Source organism: Sphaerodactylus townsendi, unplaced genomic scaffold (assembly GCF_021028975.2).
Source record: "Sphaerodactylus townsendi isolate TG3544 unplaced genomic scaffold, MPM_Stown_v2.3 scaffold_217, whole genome shotgun sequence".
NCBI classification, from domain to species: Eukaryota; Metazoa; Chordata; class Lepidosauria; order Squamata; family Sphaerodactylidae; genus Sphaerodactylus; species Sphaerodactylus townsendi.
This window is the reverse complement of record NW_025950382.1, coordinates 1-14,881: the sequence shown is the minus strand read 5'-3', so window position 1 is coordinate 14,881 and position 14,881 is coordinate 1. Positions and strand designations below refer to the sequence as shown.

General features: G+C 46.9%; 1 long non-coding RNA gene across 1 annotated transcript; it reads left to right on the top strand.

Annotated features, from left to right (window-relative positions):
- Positions 1–1,076: 1,076 nt before the first annotated feature.
- LOC125425207 lies at positions 1,077–8,405 on the top strand. The gene is made up of 3 exons (XR_007243328.1): positions 1,077–1,309; positions 3,874–3,875; positions 6,845–8,405. It is a non-coding gene; the product is annotated as an uncharacterized LOC125425207 (long non-coding RNA).
- The last annotated feature ends 6,476 nt before the right edge of the window (positions 8,406–14,881 follow it).

The following is a 14,881-nucleotide window of genomic DNA, read 5'->3' as shown; positions in this document are numbered from 1 at the left end:
GGGCTGAAAAACTTGGCTTATATGCGAGTATATACGGTATCATGTAGCTAGGCATCAGAAATACAAGGAACTTTCTTGGCCTTTGTCACCATTTGCCAAGTGTTCTTCATCATACACCGTGTTTCTGATTCCCTAAAAATAAGACAGGGTCTTATATTAATTTTTGCTCCAAAAGATGTGTTAGGGTTTATTTTCAGGGGATGTCTTATTTTCCCCCATGATTTTGCACCCCCGCCCCCCGGCGACTAGATCAGCTGCATCGGGGAATTTGTAACTAGGGTTAATTTTCGGAGTAGAGCTTATATTTCCAAAAATCCTGAAAAATTATTCAGGGCTTATTTTCGGGGTAGGTCTTATTTTGGGGAAAATACGGTAGTTGAGGTAGTGAGGAAAGGGGATGGCTTATATTCTTTCTTTGTGTGTTGCATGTTAAGTGCTGTCAAGTTGCTTTTGACTTGTCACAACTCTATGAATGAACGTCCTTCAAAATGTCCTTTCATTTGCAGCCTTGCTCAGGTCTTGCAAACTGAGGGCCGTGGCTTCTTTTATACAGTCTAGCTACTTCATGTTGGGGCTTCCTCTTTTTCCGTTGCCTTCAACTTTCCCCAGAATTATTATCTTTTCCAAAGGATAAGAATTGTTTTGTTCAAAGCCTCGGTTTAGTTATTTTAGCTCCTAGGGAGGATTCAGGCTTGATTTTCTCCAGAACCCATTTATTTGGGGGTTTGCAGTCCATAGTATCTGTAACACTCTCTTCAGCCACCACATTTCAAAGTAATCTACTTTCCTCCTGTCGGCTTTCTTCATTGTCCCGTTTTCACACCCACACATAGTAATAGGGAATACAAGACATAGAGAGAATATAGCTTGGGAGAGCTCTTCTATCTTTAGCACCTGCTGGTATCTCAGTGGAACTGGAAATCCAGGAATCAGACCTCGAGAGAATTCGTGCCACTGCCATGACTGGGAGAGAAGATATGGGTTTTTAAGGAGTACTTAATCATGGCAAAGGTTGAAATTATTGTGTTGCTCTTCAACCAAATGTCTGTCTTCTCACACTTCCTCCTCCCAGTTCTCCTACGTGGATGCAGATGGCAACCCTGTCCAGGTGACCCAGCTCACATTTCTGCGCCTGCTCAGTGCCGTCGCCCACCAGAATTTCACCCTTCTTTGCCAGAACGTGGTTGCCTGGTATGAGGCTGATACCAGTGGCTACTCTCGGGCCTTGCGTTTCCTTGCGCACAGTGAAACGGAGCTGATGCATAACAGCACAGGAGCGCCCATCCATGCCTTGTACGATGGCTGCCAGGTGAGGAATCAGCCTTCTGCTCTTTGCTGCTGGCTTGCCTTCTGCAAGATGCCTTGTGACACACACACACACACCCATCCTCCCAGTGTTCAACCTTCTGATTTACAAGGGATGCTCTGGTGCGAGTCTAATTTGCCAGCAGTGAGGCACTGTGGAATAGACTCACTGCTGGTGAAATGCCTGCCAAACAGTAGGAATCAGCAAGGAAATGTGGTTGTAAAAATGCACTTCAATGGATGAGGGCCAGCCCCTTCTTCTCTTCCCGGTTCGGTTTGCCCAGTCATTTATTGCTCTTGGCCTCGCTTTCTCTTTTGTCAACATTTGATCTGGCAGGTGCCCTGAGCTCTTTAAGACTGTTTGACAAGCTGCTGTTTGACTATTGCTGCTTTTTGGCACTCTAAAGCCTGGGCTAGTAAAGCTATTGGTGTTCAGAATTCTTGGAACTAAGGTACAGTCGTGATGTCACAATTGTCTTCTGTACTAACAGCTTGCTTCAAACAATTGGGGCATGTTTTCATACAGGTTGATTCTGGGGTCCCTGCCATATCTCAGACATAACACATATATGAGGTATGGGTTCGCTCCAGTTTCTGAAACAGTCCTGGGGGGAGGCTCTATTTGGGAAAGCCACACGTTCCCTTGGGTACGTATGAGTTTCCCAAACAGGACAAATCACAAACCAATGAACATTTTCTGGTTGGGAACACCACACAGGAGGAATGATGAAAAACATTCTCCATGCAGCATGATGTAGTGGTTAAGAGCAGACTCTAATTGGGAGAAGTGGGTTTACTTCCCCACTCTGCCACATGAAGCCTCCTAGGTGACCTTGGGCCATTCACAGTTCTCTCAGACCCATCTAACTCACAAGGTGCCTGTTGTGGAAAGAGGAAGGGAAAGGAGCTTGTAAGCTGCTTTGAGAATCCTTATGGTAGAGAAAGGCAGGAGATAAAAACAACTCTTCTTCCAGCTGTTGTGGGTTTTCTGGGATGTTGGGCCATAGTGTAGGAATTTTTCCTCCTAATGTTGCGCCTGCATCTGTGGCTGGCATCTTCAGAGTGATGTGTTTTTCTCCATGGCACAGTGTGCAGACTCTCACATAGAGAGAAATACATCTAACCATGACATGCCTCTGAAGATGCCGTCCATAGACACGGACAAAAGGTGAGTGAAAACTACCAGACCAAGGCCACACAATCCACAAAACCCATAACAGTCAGTTGATTATAGCTGTGAAAGCCTTTCCTGTTCTTCATGTTGTTATCCTGGTTCAGATTGGACACTGCACACAAAGGATTTGGGAGAACCTACAATTTATATCAGACAGTGTTACATCTAAGACGTGGTAGCCACTGCCCACCAACCCGTGCACTCTATAATGTGTGATTTGGAAATTATGAGGGCTTCCCTTCAGGTGAAAGCCGATCCATTCTTCAAACACATACATTATCATTCAGTCTCTCTGTCTCTGTTTTCTTATCTACCAAGTTCATTTTTTTATCCCTTCCTTGAAAGAGCTGTAAGTGGCATGCATTGTATGTTTACACCAGCCATACGTTTGGCTGAAAAGGCACGTCTGGCCCAAGATCACCCAGCAAGCTTTCATGGCAGAGTGGGGACCCGCGCCCTCGGTCTCTCCCACACACTATTCTGACACTTCAGCCATGCAGGCTTATGGTACCTTCCCTGCTTTTGCCATTATAGTAAGGTAGACAAGATGTACACAGCAACTTGGAATGTTTATTACAGAGGATGGTGGGGAGGGTATACCTCCTACCCCAACCCTCAACCTAGAGTTCGTAGTCATCTCATTCCTCACCAGACTTCATCTCCCCTGCTCAGCCACTCCCTCTTCCCAGTGCTCTATCATCCATAGCGCCCTGACCTGGATGGCCTAGGCTAGCCTGTTCTTGTCAGATTTCAGAAGCTAAGCAGGGTTGACCCTGGTTAGTTCTTGAATGGGAGACCATCAAGGACATCCAGGGCTGCTCTGTGAGGCAGGCCATGACAAACCATCTCTGTTTGCTTTTTGCCCTGACCTGGCTGTCTAGCCCAGTCTTATCAGAATTTGGAAGCTAAGCAGGATCAGCCCTGGTTAGTACTTGGATGGGAGACCACCAAGGCATTCCAGAGGGTGCCATGCCAAGAAAGGCAATGGCAAACCACTTGTGTTACTCTCTTCCCTTGAAAATCCTACCAGGTCACTGTAAGTCGGCTGCAACTTGACAGCACTTTCCATACATAATCCCTGGTACAGCCCTATGGACAAGTTAGATGAGTTTATGGTTCCTTGTCCACAAGACGAGCTTTACTCCTAGAATTCATTCACCTGGAGAATGTGAGGTCAGCCCCAAAAACCTATCACTACTATAATGACAGAAATATTTCAGGGACAAGGAGGAGAAGGAATGTGTGATGAAAGAGACCGGCAGCCCCCTACCAAATAGGTGACTTCTCTGACCTAGCAGAAGTGCACTGGGGGGACCCGACCAGGGGCAGGGGAAACAACACAATGAAGCGCCTTTACCTATTGGTCAATGGCGGGGCGTTGGGGGTGTGGGGAGGCGTTTTGGAGTGGGATATGGAGCATTCTGGAAGGGATGGGGCAGAGGGCGCGATTGCCGGTAAACCTTGCCACGCCTCTGGACCCTAGCACTTACCTCCACTTCTCCACCATTAAGAGCTTTCCTTTAAGCTGCACTTCTGAGTAACAGTAAGCAGCTTTACTTGAACTTATTGCAAAGTTTCCATTTCAGCAAAATAATTTGCAAATGTGTCCCTTAGGAAGCAGGTAGGAGATGCAGGAGATTAACCAGTTTCTTTTTTAAAAAAAGTAAAGGTGGTCTCCTGTGCAAGCACCAGGTCAGTAGTGACCCATGGGGTGATGTCACATCATGACATTTACTTGGCAGACTATGTTAATGGGGTGGTTTGCCATTGCCTTCCCCAGTCATCTACACTTTGGCTGAATACTCATTTTACCAACCTTGGAAGAATGGCAGAATGAGTCAACTTTGAGCTGGCTACCTGAACCTTTCTGTCAGGATCTAACTCAGGTCCTGAGCAGAGCTTTGACTGCAGTACTGCTTACTGCTCTGAGCAATGGGGCTCTTTTAAAAGGAACTATTTATTAAGAGAACAACATAAACTATTGAAATCTAAAAATTGTTGAAGCAACATGAGCAAGTGGACTGATTCAAAAATTAACATACAAGCCACATCTCATATATATATATGATGTGATTGAAATCCCATATTTAACCAAGTACTGGTCCCGGGTTTCATTTGCAAGGACAATATGCACTGGCTCTTTCTTACAAAGAAGTGTATGCATGTACATACAGGCTGTATGTACTGTGAACAGGATTACTCTAACCACCATGTTGCACCAGCTTCTCAGGGGCCAACCACACATTACATCTACCACGAGACTGCTACAGAGACTTGAAGCAGGACAGCAGTGGCAAATACTCTGGAAACTGAATTCAGAAGCACTGCCAAGGGGTGTGTGTGTGTGTGGCTGAACATGTGTTGAATACAATGTGAGAATTACTCTGCTTATGGATAAAGAATAATCTTTGTAACTCGTGAACAGGACTTATGTTGGACTAGAATCTGGGAGACCCAGGTTTGAATCCCTGCTCTGCTCCGGAAGATCGCTGAGTAACCTTTGGCCAGCCACACACTTTGAACTTCGCCTATTTTACAGGATTGTTGTGAGGATAAAGGGAAAACATCAATGTTGTCAGCTGCTTTGGGTCCACCTGGCGGAGAAAAGCAAGTTATAAAAATTCCAGTGGATTCCCTGGAGCTGGTTTCATTTTTATTTTTTTAAAATTTGTATTTATTATTTAAAATTTTAGAATTTAGAGACCTTTGTTAGACATCTATGTATTTATTATTAGACTTGTACCTCGCTCAACCTTGGCCATAGCCAGGCTTGGGGCTGCTTACGTTTGATTTAAAACAATACATGAAACCAACGTTAAAATAAATCACAACAATCCCAATTCCCCTTCCTATTGTAGATGGCAATAAGCAGCCCATTAACCACAATCCCAGACTGTAGTTGGGAAAACAAACAGTCAAGAAAGGAACATAACTAGATGACACAATACACAGATGCTAACACTAATGGTCCCATTGACTGTTGATAGTAAGAGGTTGGTGGTCGGGAGACCCGCAGAACTTATGTCATAACAGTACATATTTGGGGAAATGGCATGAGGGAAGGCAGGAACCTTGAGGTCCCAATCCAAATCAGGTCACTATCATGTTTTTTTTAATTGAGTTTCCACTCGACACTGTGCCATGGAGAGAAACACATCTCATCGTGACATGCCTCTGAAAATGCCAGCTGTAGATGCAGGTGAAACAATAGAAGCAAAAGCTACCGGACCACAGCCTCACTGCCAGGGACAGAGCGAGGGGGGAAAGCACCCAGTGCACTGGTGCGTCCTCCACCTGCCAACCCTGTCCTCCAAACGCCCGATCCACCCGATTATCGAATGCCTTGCCTTATTACCGAATATCCCGGAATGCCCGCGCCATGCCCCACGGGGGGCACATGCTTATAGTGCCTCTGCTCACTGCCCAGAAAACTTGCAACAACCAGTTTCCACAGGAAACTCACAGCTATCACCCTGCTGCAGGTCCCTATAGTGATCTTGCAGTAGATGCAAATACAGTTTGCCCCTGAGAAACCACTGTGATGTACAGGTTAAAGTAGTCCCGTCCACATATTGCAGTAAATGCCCATACAGCCTGCATATATGGGCATACACATTTGTAAGAAAGAGTCACTGCATGTTCACTTTACAAATGAAACCAAAGACCAGTCCCTGGATAAATATGCTGTTTCAATGTCACATTCACTTATACATGTGTTGAATGTAATGTGAGAATTACTCAGTGTTATATATAAAGACAAATCAAATGTACTTGCCCTGGGCACAGATTGTTCTTGCATTCAGTGTAACTTCAGAGCATGGCTCATGCTTAATTAAATTACAGTACTCACTCTGACTTTGGAGCTCACTGGTGACCTTGGATGAGTCACTCTCAAAATAACCTACTTTACAGGGCTGTTGTGAGCATAACGGAAGGGAGAACAATGTTGTAAGCCTCTTTGGGTCCCCTTGGGGGTGAAAAATAAGTTACAAACATACTAGTGCGTTCCCTGGTAAGGGACGTATGTTGTAAAAGTAGTTTCTGAAGTTAAATACTGTTCTTTTGTGCCATCCAACAAGCTTGCCCTGTGCCTCTGAGATCTTGGTATTGGTGCTCCCCAGCTCATACTTTGCCATACCTAATGGTCCTGTTCTCCTTGACCACCTCTGGATAGCCATTTGTGCTACCTTTCCTTAAGCCTTTAGACGGTGATGTCATCCATGAACTTCACTTTGGCCACGGTCACAAAGATGGGGCCGTTCTGGTCAGACCACAAAACCCTCAGCCTTTACTCTCCCTACTTCAAAGCCTCACCTGCCTCTGTTCCAAGCTGTCGTTTCTGATGCACTGCCTTCTGTCCTGCAGACGCAAGAACCGGAACGGTCCTGGAGATTGTGGCGCCCTTGAGTGGAGTAACTACCATTGATAGATGTGGCGTTGAAGAGTTTTGGGGGGGGCCAACCAGAAGTTTGGCTTTTTTGAGCTCGGGCTGTCTGCTTCGGTATTGAACCCTTCAACCAGGACAGCTCCCTCTAGACTGTGGACCAACCTGGGAAGGGGAGGCGAAATCCCCCTCTCCTGCATTGGGGAGATGCAGGAAGAACTGGCCTGCCAAGGAACCGACCTTGCATTTAACCAGATGACAGCCTCCCTATTTACATCTTTGACCAAGGTCCTGGGCAAGACTCTTCAGAGGAACATCGCAAGGCCAGACTGAGCCAGGGCCTTCCCGATATGCAGCCCCAACAAATGGTGCTATGACAATGCCTTAGTGAAGCACTGGACTGACTGCCTGGAACTGGCCCGTCTGCAGGGATGGCGCAGTGGAGACCACATCCCACACTTCTGACCTCCTCCAATAAGGGTACAAGGTCTTGCCAGATGCATCTTGGGAACTCAGGACCAATCTGCTAGCACAGCCACAGCCACAAATAGACATGGATATAGGAATTGGATGCAGGGAATGGCTGAGTGGGACAAGCCACCAGAAGACTTGGATTCTGATTAAAACGGTGTCCAAGGTTCAAGGACTGAACAATAAGGGAACCTAGAACCTCCATGATGGTCCAATTGAATTCTGCTCAGTTGAAAATAGCTGCTTTGGTATGGCATGATATCTAACTATTACAGTATTATCTAAGTAGTAAAGATGATTGGAGACATCTTATTGGGTGGAGTGGAGAAAGTGTCATTTCCACCAAGAGTTGGCCAGATGCTCTGCTCAAAGTCTGCATCCGCCTTTGAGCAGAGTTCACTGTTGTCTGCTTCTGCCATAGGGCTGATGGTGCCCATGTAAAGTAGGACAGTCAGGGGAGCTGGGAAGAGAAAGTGTCTGCCCACCTCACATGAAAATCCTGGCTATGAACCTGTAGTCACTATGACACAGTGACAAGGAACATGAAGCACATGAACCCTAACCCTCCTCATCCTTCCCTGTCACTCCATCCATTCCAGACAGACTATGGAGGATTCTGGGTTCTTTTCCCCAGATCTTATTGTTCTGGTTCAACTCATGTGCCTGTTCAAATGTGGTTGGTGGTTCCACCAATCTCATAATTTAATACCCTCTTTGAGGGAGAAAGATAAGGAAGTTCAGATTGAGGACACGCTCCGAGAACATACTGTGTTTCTCATGGCTGAAAGACTTTGAGGAGAATGGATACAGGGCAAGAGCTTGCAATGGCTCTCTGTGCTGTACTCTCAGCCCGCTGCGACGTGACACTTTTCAAACCCAGTGGTGCTAAATGCCTATATGTTATTGATTCCTCCTTGTATCTCAGGCTGTGGGGCCAGTTCGGCATTGTGGTGTATGTGTGTGCGTGTCTGTTACTGTATTATCTAACAACCTGTATTAAACCTCAGAATCCGTGATTACCCCAGTCTCTGTGCCCAGCTGTCTGTTCTGAATAAAGCATGAACAAAAGGATTCCTTAGCAAAGCTTAAAAACAAGATTGGAGGAAAGCTAGATTCATTCAGGCCCGTGGCTACTGAAATGTTGGGGAAGCAAAGAAACACAAGGGGGCCTTGTTGGTGTTAATTTCCTTGGTAACCAGAACCCTCCCTGGTTGCTAGGTAGACATTTTGTTCTCTCAGAGGTAGGGCATTTTTTCTTTCCAAGTTGCACCTATCCCTCACTGGGGCCATCCACACCACTATTGCCTGTTTTGGGTTCAGAAAGACAAATCTATATACTTGTCCAAAATGCCATTTCTGGCTGATAGATGCTACTGCAGAGCTGAAGCAAGGATTGTTAGAAAAGATGTTTGCATTCTGTGAAATATGGTTTCCTTTCTGGCGTCCTTATGCAGAACTGTGTGAAGCTCTTCACAAGGGGATGGATGTTAGGAAGAGGACGAAGAGGTGAAGAGGAATAACAGGTTGTCCAGTTGCAGCCGATTCCTGATGACGCAATTCACAGGGCTTTCCAGGGCTAGGCAGTTGCTCCTCTCCACCATCCAGATGTTTGTAGGTACCTAGGTGGGGTCCAAATACAACTGAAAGTGGGCATCCAAATGTAAATCCCCTGGAAGGAGATGTAGCTCACATCTGGACACAGACGTCACCCATGTTTCTTGCATTACTTTCAGTCGCATATGCATCCATGTTCTGATCCCCACCTGTCAACTGGTTATGACATCAATGGGCACCACCAGAGCTTGATCGGGCAAAAGTGATGCCCAAGTTCCATTGGCAATTGGTGAAATCACTAGCTGAGTAGGGCAAGACAGGCTGGCAGCAGCTTGCTTCTCTGGGTTACAGGGACGAATTCCTCCTGCCGTTCCAGGCAAGGATATTAAGATATCAGTGCATAGCCAAATCTGATTAGTTAGGGAACACTGAGATGTCAATTGATTTGTTTATTAATGCAACTGTAATCCTGCCTTCCCTAACAAATGAGAGCAGCACTGTATGTTCGCATAAATTATATCTTAAGAAACAGAAACAATCCAAAGAAAAAGCAATTGACATTTAACAACTGAAAACCCACGATGACTGGATATCGCTGTCAACAGCTGAAACAATCAACCTTGCTGTCATCCTTAACAAACAGCTTTCTTAAATGAAAGCAATTTTACACTGGTTGAGTAGATTCAGAGCATAGCCATGTTGGTCTGATTGTACAGTAGCTAGATCCAAGTCCAATAGTACTCACAGACCACAAGATTTGGGGGTTCCTTTTCTGAGACAAAGCACCCTTTGTCAGATACTTTCTGTCTCCCTAGCTGATAAAGGAAGCTTTGACTTTCAAAGGCTCATAGCCCCAAAATGATGTTGGTCTCTGAGTTACAGCTGGACTTGAGTCTAGCTTTTTTACTGGAAGTATAAGTACACGTCTGACCTCTAATGGACCCATGGCCAAAAGATCCACAAGTGGATCAAAGGCACCAAAGTTCATATGGAAAGACTCGGTACTTTTAAACATGCGGGTCCCTGGTCCTGATGAGCTTCAAAGATAACAACCCTTGAACCGACCTTGAGAATCAGGCAGCTAATAGAGACAGTTCAAAATGGGAAATGTGTTCGAATCAGTTCACAACATCCAGTTAGTGGCTACCACATCATGCATCTGTCAAAGTTTCTAAATTGCCTTGGAGGACAGTTCCACATCTAGTGCCTTAACTTTCTAATCATCTAGAAGTTACAGTAACATGAATCAAAGTAACCAGTTCAGTGCAGTCTTTCTCTTTGAGAGGCAGCGTAGCAAAGTGGTTAAGAGCAGGTGGATTCTAATCTGGAGAACCGGGGTTTGATTCCCCACTCCTCCACCTGAGTAGCAGAGGCTTATCTGGTGGACCAGATGTGTGTCCGCACTCCTACATTCCTGCTGGGTGACCTTGGGCTAGTCACAGTTCTTTTCTCAATCCCACCTACTTCACAAGATGTTTGTTGTGGGGAGAGGAAGGGAAAGGAACTTGTAAGTCTCCTTACAGGAGAGAAAGGTGGGGTAGAAATCCAAACTCCTCCTCCTCCTCCTCCTCCTCCTCCTTCTTCTTCTTCTTGCACTATGTGGTCCCTCATAGGCTAAGATCCTGCCTATGGTTGCCAACTCCCACGTGAGGCCTGGTGTTTTGGGAGGGGGGGTTGTAAATTATTTCTAGTCTCCAGACTATGAAGATCAGTTCCCCTGGAGGAAATGGCAGTTTTGAAGATGGCATGTATAGCATCACACCCATGCTGGGCTCCCTCCCCTCCCAAAACTGCACCCTGCCTTGGCTCCACCTCATCATTTCCCAAACCAGGACCTGTAAACCAAATTATGCAATGTGGCAGAACTTTTCAAGTTAAAAGGCATTTGAGGAGTAGCAGACAGAGAACGAGGATTGCAAATTGACATGGACCCATGTCGGAAATGGAAGGAGGGCTTTTTTGGAACATTGTCTGCCCCTGCCTATAAGTGAAACCATAGCTTTGGGATGAAAATTTGAAAGATATAAACATTTGGCTCTGCACTAAGGTATACTTTCATGGTTTTACAGATAGATATAATAAGCTATGTGCAACAGTAAAGGCTTCTGCCTTTCAATATATTGTCTCTTCCCACCATGCTTGTTTGAGGTCACTCCATGCTTTCCTGACCATTCCTAGGCCTTTGTTTCTTGGGGCTCTGATGTTGGGGTCCCAAAACCTGTAGCTTCTTGGCTGGAGGCCGGCACTCGTGGTTAGAAACCTGCCATCTTTATTCCCATGGAAACGATGGTTATTCAGCCATCTAGAAAAATGCAGATGCTCAAAGTCATCTCATTTAGCATTACGTTCCAGATCTGGAACTTGCCATTAAAGAAGGGTTTTAGTACCACTGTTATATTTTTAGTGGAGGCACAACATTTAGCCAATCTAGCATGTGGCTGAGCCAGTTTGGCACTCCTGAAGTGTATGGCCTGTGTATGGCCTGAAACAAATAGTGATTGTGTCAACAATACATGCCAATGCCCCCACACTGCCAGGTTTACAGCATTTCCCATCAGTCATGGCCAGACATATCTGTCACAGTGCGCCACTTTCCCCCATTGTTGCCAACCCACCCAACTGACAGAGCAGGCAGAAATCAATGCACTTCCAAAATCCAGTTGGACACTAAAAGGTATGAACTACTCTAAATCTTCTGTCTCTGCGCTCATTCCCACACTCAGAATGCAAACTATCCCCTGATCATCATAGGTGGAAGCCGATTAAACATGGACAAAAGTGGCCATTTATGAATGCAGTACTTACCCCATGGCTGTTTGCTTTGCAATGGGATTTACCCACAGTTTTTTGTTTGCACAGGGATTCTCCTTCTGCAAAGTATCCCAAGATGAGCCAAGTTGCCATTTTGCCCTACCTGCCACTTCCGTGCTGTTTCCATGCAACCTCCATTTGGGGAGGTTGCTTGCCCCCCCTTTTGAGGGGGCTCTCTTTGGTCCAGCATCACTTCCTGAGACCATGTCAATTTCATATCAATTTCACAGGTTATATTGCTCCAGTGATAAATGCTCAGCATTAAAAAGCCCTTCTGATTGTTCTGAAATGGTAGCTTGAAGAGTGGGAGGCACTGCTGTGGTATGGCCAGGGAAAAGGCAGAGAGGAGCAAGAAAACCTGAAGGAAGCTGAACACATGATAATCTCCTTCACTTTCCCTGCAAAGGGAGAGGAAAAAACGTTCACACATTTCAGAAACTGAATATTCTCTGGTCTGAAGGCAGGGTGACAACCAAAGAGGTGGGGGGGATGTGTATGTAACCGAGAATCAAACTCAAAGAGAATGTACACTCAGTTTGAAGAAGACCATAGGTGCATAAAAGCCCAGTGTCTTCTCCGCAAAGGCTACACCAGAGGCGTACCGAAGGAAAATGGTGCCCACTGCAACACCTGCTCCGGGTGCCCCCCATGCCCCCCCAAGCCCCACTTACCTTAGCTGGTGGCGGCGGTCCCAGGCAGCCTGGTGGGGCCAGGCCTGGTGGGGTTGGGCTGCCCCTTTGCCCAGCCCCATCGGCTGAAGGAGCAGCCTGGCAGGATCTGGCTAGGATCCTGCCAAGGGCCCGCCAGGTGCCCCCATGTGATGTAATGGGGGGGCGCCTGGAGTCAATTGACCCCCATGGCCCTCTGGCAGCTACGCCACTGGCTACACTTCAGTGGCTTTTGTTTTTGAATCACAATTCAGCAGCAGGCTTTCTGTTCACGAACAACTTAAGTAGTCACTCTATGCCCCAGGCCAGCTCTAACCACACAGTTTCAGCTTCCATAAACATGGGCCCCAATCTCTACCTTGGTGAATCATTTTGAAAATGGCACATTTTGCTTCCAATGCAAAGCTTTCCGGGGCAATCACTGAGAAATGCACATCCCAGGAGGCACAGATTCAACTCTGAATTGGATTGTTGGATCTCTGCCCCCTCTTCTTTTCCCACTCCGTCCCACAGCTGGTCCTCACTTGTTCACATCTCCTCCTGCATCCTGGTTGATCATTTAGCACTGTCTAAATTCTCTAGTAATTGGTTCCCTTGACAAGTGGAATTAGTTGCCCGTCAGTCAGCAGAACCCCTCAGCCTCCTCCCTCCCAATTTCCTGGGGCTTTTGTTTTGGATAGTCAATGTCACTTATTCCCTCTGTGTTTTATTCGCAGCTTCATTGCCAAACAAAGACAGGAGAAGGGTAACAGCAGTATTTTGCCAATCAAATCACAGAAGAGCCCTCAACAGGAGTGGGGAGGGGGGCATCAGGGTGAACAGAAATCGAAATTCACACAATTTTGGCAAAAGAGAAAATAACAACATGACTCCATATGTTTGACTTAAGCTCTGGTGCCACAAGAAATGCTGTCCTTTCACTTGGGAGGGAGGGGAGATGGTTAACTGCCCATCTCCATTTACAAAACAGTGAATGCACAATTCTATGCATTGAATTCAAATCTATTTATTTCAATATGCTTAAATGCCTGCTGGTTCAATCAGGGCTGGCCCAAAAATATTTGGCACCCTAGGCGAGATGAATTGCCAGATCAGGCCACCAGATGGGCTCATGGGGGCAGAGTTGCCAGATCTACACTGGGAAACTCTTGGAGATTTTGGAATGGAGCTTGGGGAGAACAGGAACCTCAGTGGGGTACAACGCAGAGGCGTTGGGAAGGGCCAAGTGGGAAGTGGCCAAGTGGGAAGGGCGGGTGCCCCCGTGGAGGCGTTCCGAGGGCAGGGCATTCCAGCAGCTTGGAGGGGTGCACAGTTCGCGCACGCACTGGGCGCACTTCCCCCTCGCTCTGTCACTGGTACAACACCATAGAGTCCACCCTCCAACGCAGACATTTCCCCCATCATTGACATTCAGAGATCAGTTGTAATTCTGGGAGAACTACAGATCCCATCTGGAGGTTGGCAATGCTACATTTGTGCCCCATGCCCCATGGCATCCTGGGACAAAAGGGGGAGCAATCGGGTAGCTTTCAGAAAGGCAGTAGCAGAGCTGTGCTGGATCCCCGGTCCAACGTGGAGGCTTGCATCCCTCATGACTTTGCTGCCTCCCTGAGAATGGCCATAGGGGAGGGCTCTGCCCCCTGGTCCTTCTGTGGCCCTGCCCCACACTAGCATAGGGAGGGACGGGGAAAGACAACCTACCTGCAAGGGAGAGAGGGAAGGAGCAGGCTCCCCGCATACCACTCCCTGAGGCTGAGGGGCAACTCCCAGTCCTACCTCTGGCTGCAGCAGACACCAACACCACAGTCTGGGTAGGCCTCATTGCAGGGTTGCCATCTCCAGTTTGGGACATTCCTGGAGATTTGGGAACAGAACCTGAGGAGGGTAGAGTATGGAGGAGAGAGACCCCTGGGGGTGTGAAGCCATCCGGTCTGCCCTCTGAAGCTGTCATTTTCTCTAGAGGAATTAATCTCTGTAGTCTGGAGATCAGCTGTGATTCTGGGAGAAGTCAAAGCTTCACTTTAGGATTGGAAACTACCAGGCTGATGTCCAGCCACCTCCGGGGCCCTAGGCCATTCCCTGGATGCATCTAATGCACGGGTCAACATTTTTCAGAAATTGAAGTCTTGCTCCTCTCCATCCTGACGTACAAGGCCTGTCTCTGTCGAAAGAAACAACTGACCCTAAATACCAGGGGAGCATTTTAAATGGGGAATGACAAGACACAAAGGAAAGCAAGGACATGGGATTGTTCTTTCTAGAACCGCATTGGCACTTTCAGCTCCTGTGGTGCAAATGGTCTGACCCTTTTCCCCCCGTCAAGTTTCACATGCCTATTTGCAAAAGGTGGAGCAGCTCAGCTCCTGGTACACAATCCTGCCACGTTCACAGGCACCCACCACAGGTCCCCTCCTATGTGACGGCAACATGACTCTTCCGTTCCATGCTTTCATACTCTCTAATATGCCTTATTTTAGCCTGAATTATCTTGGATCATACCCTGACCAGGATGGC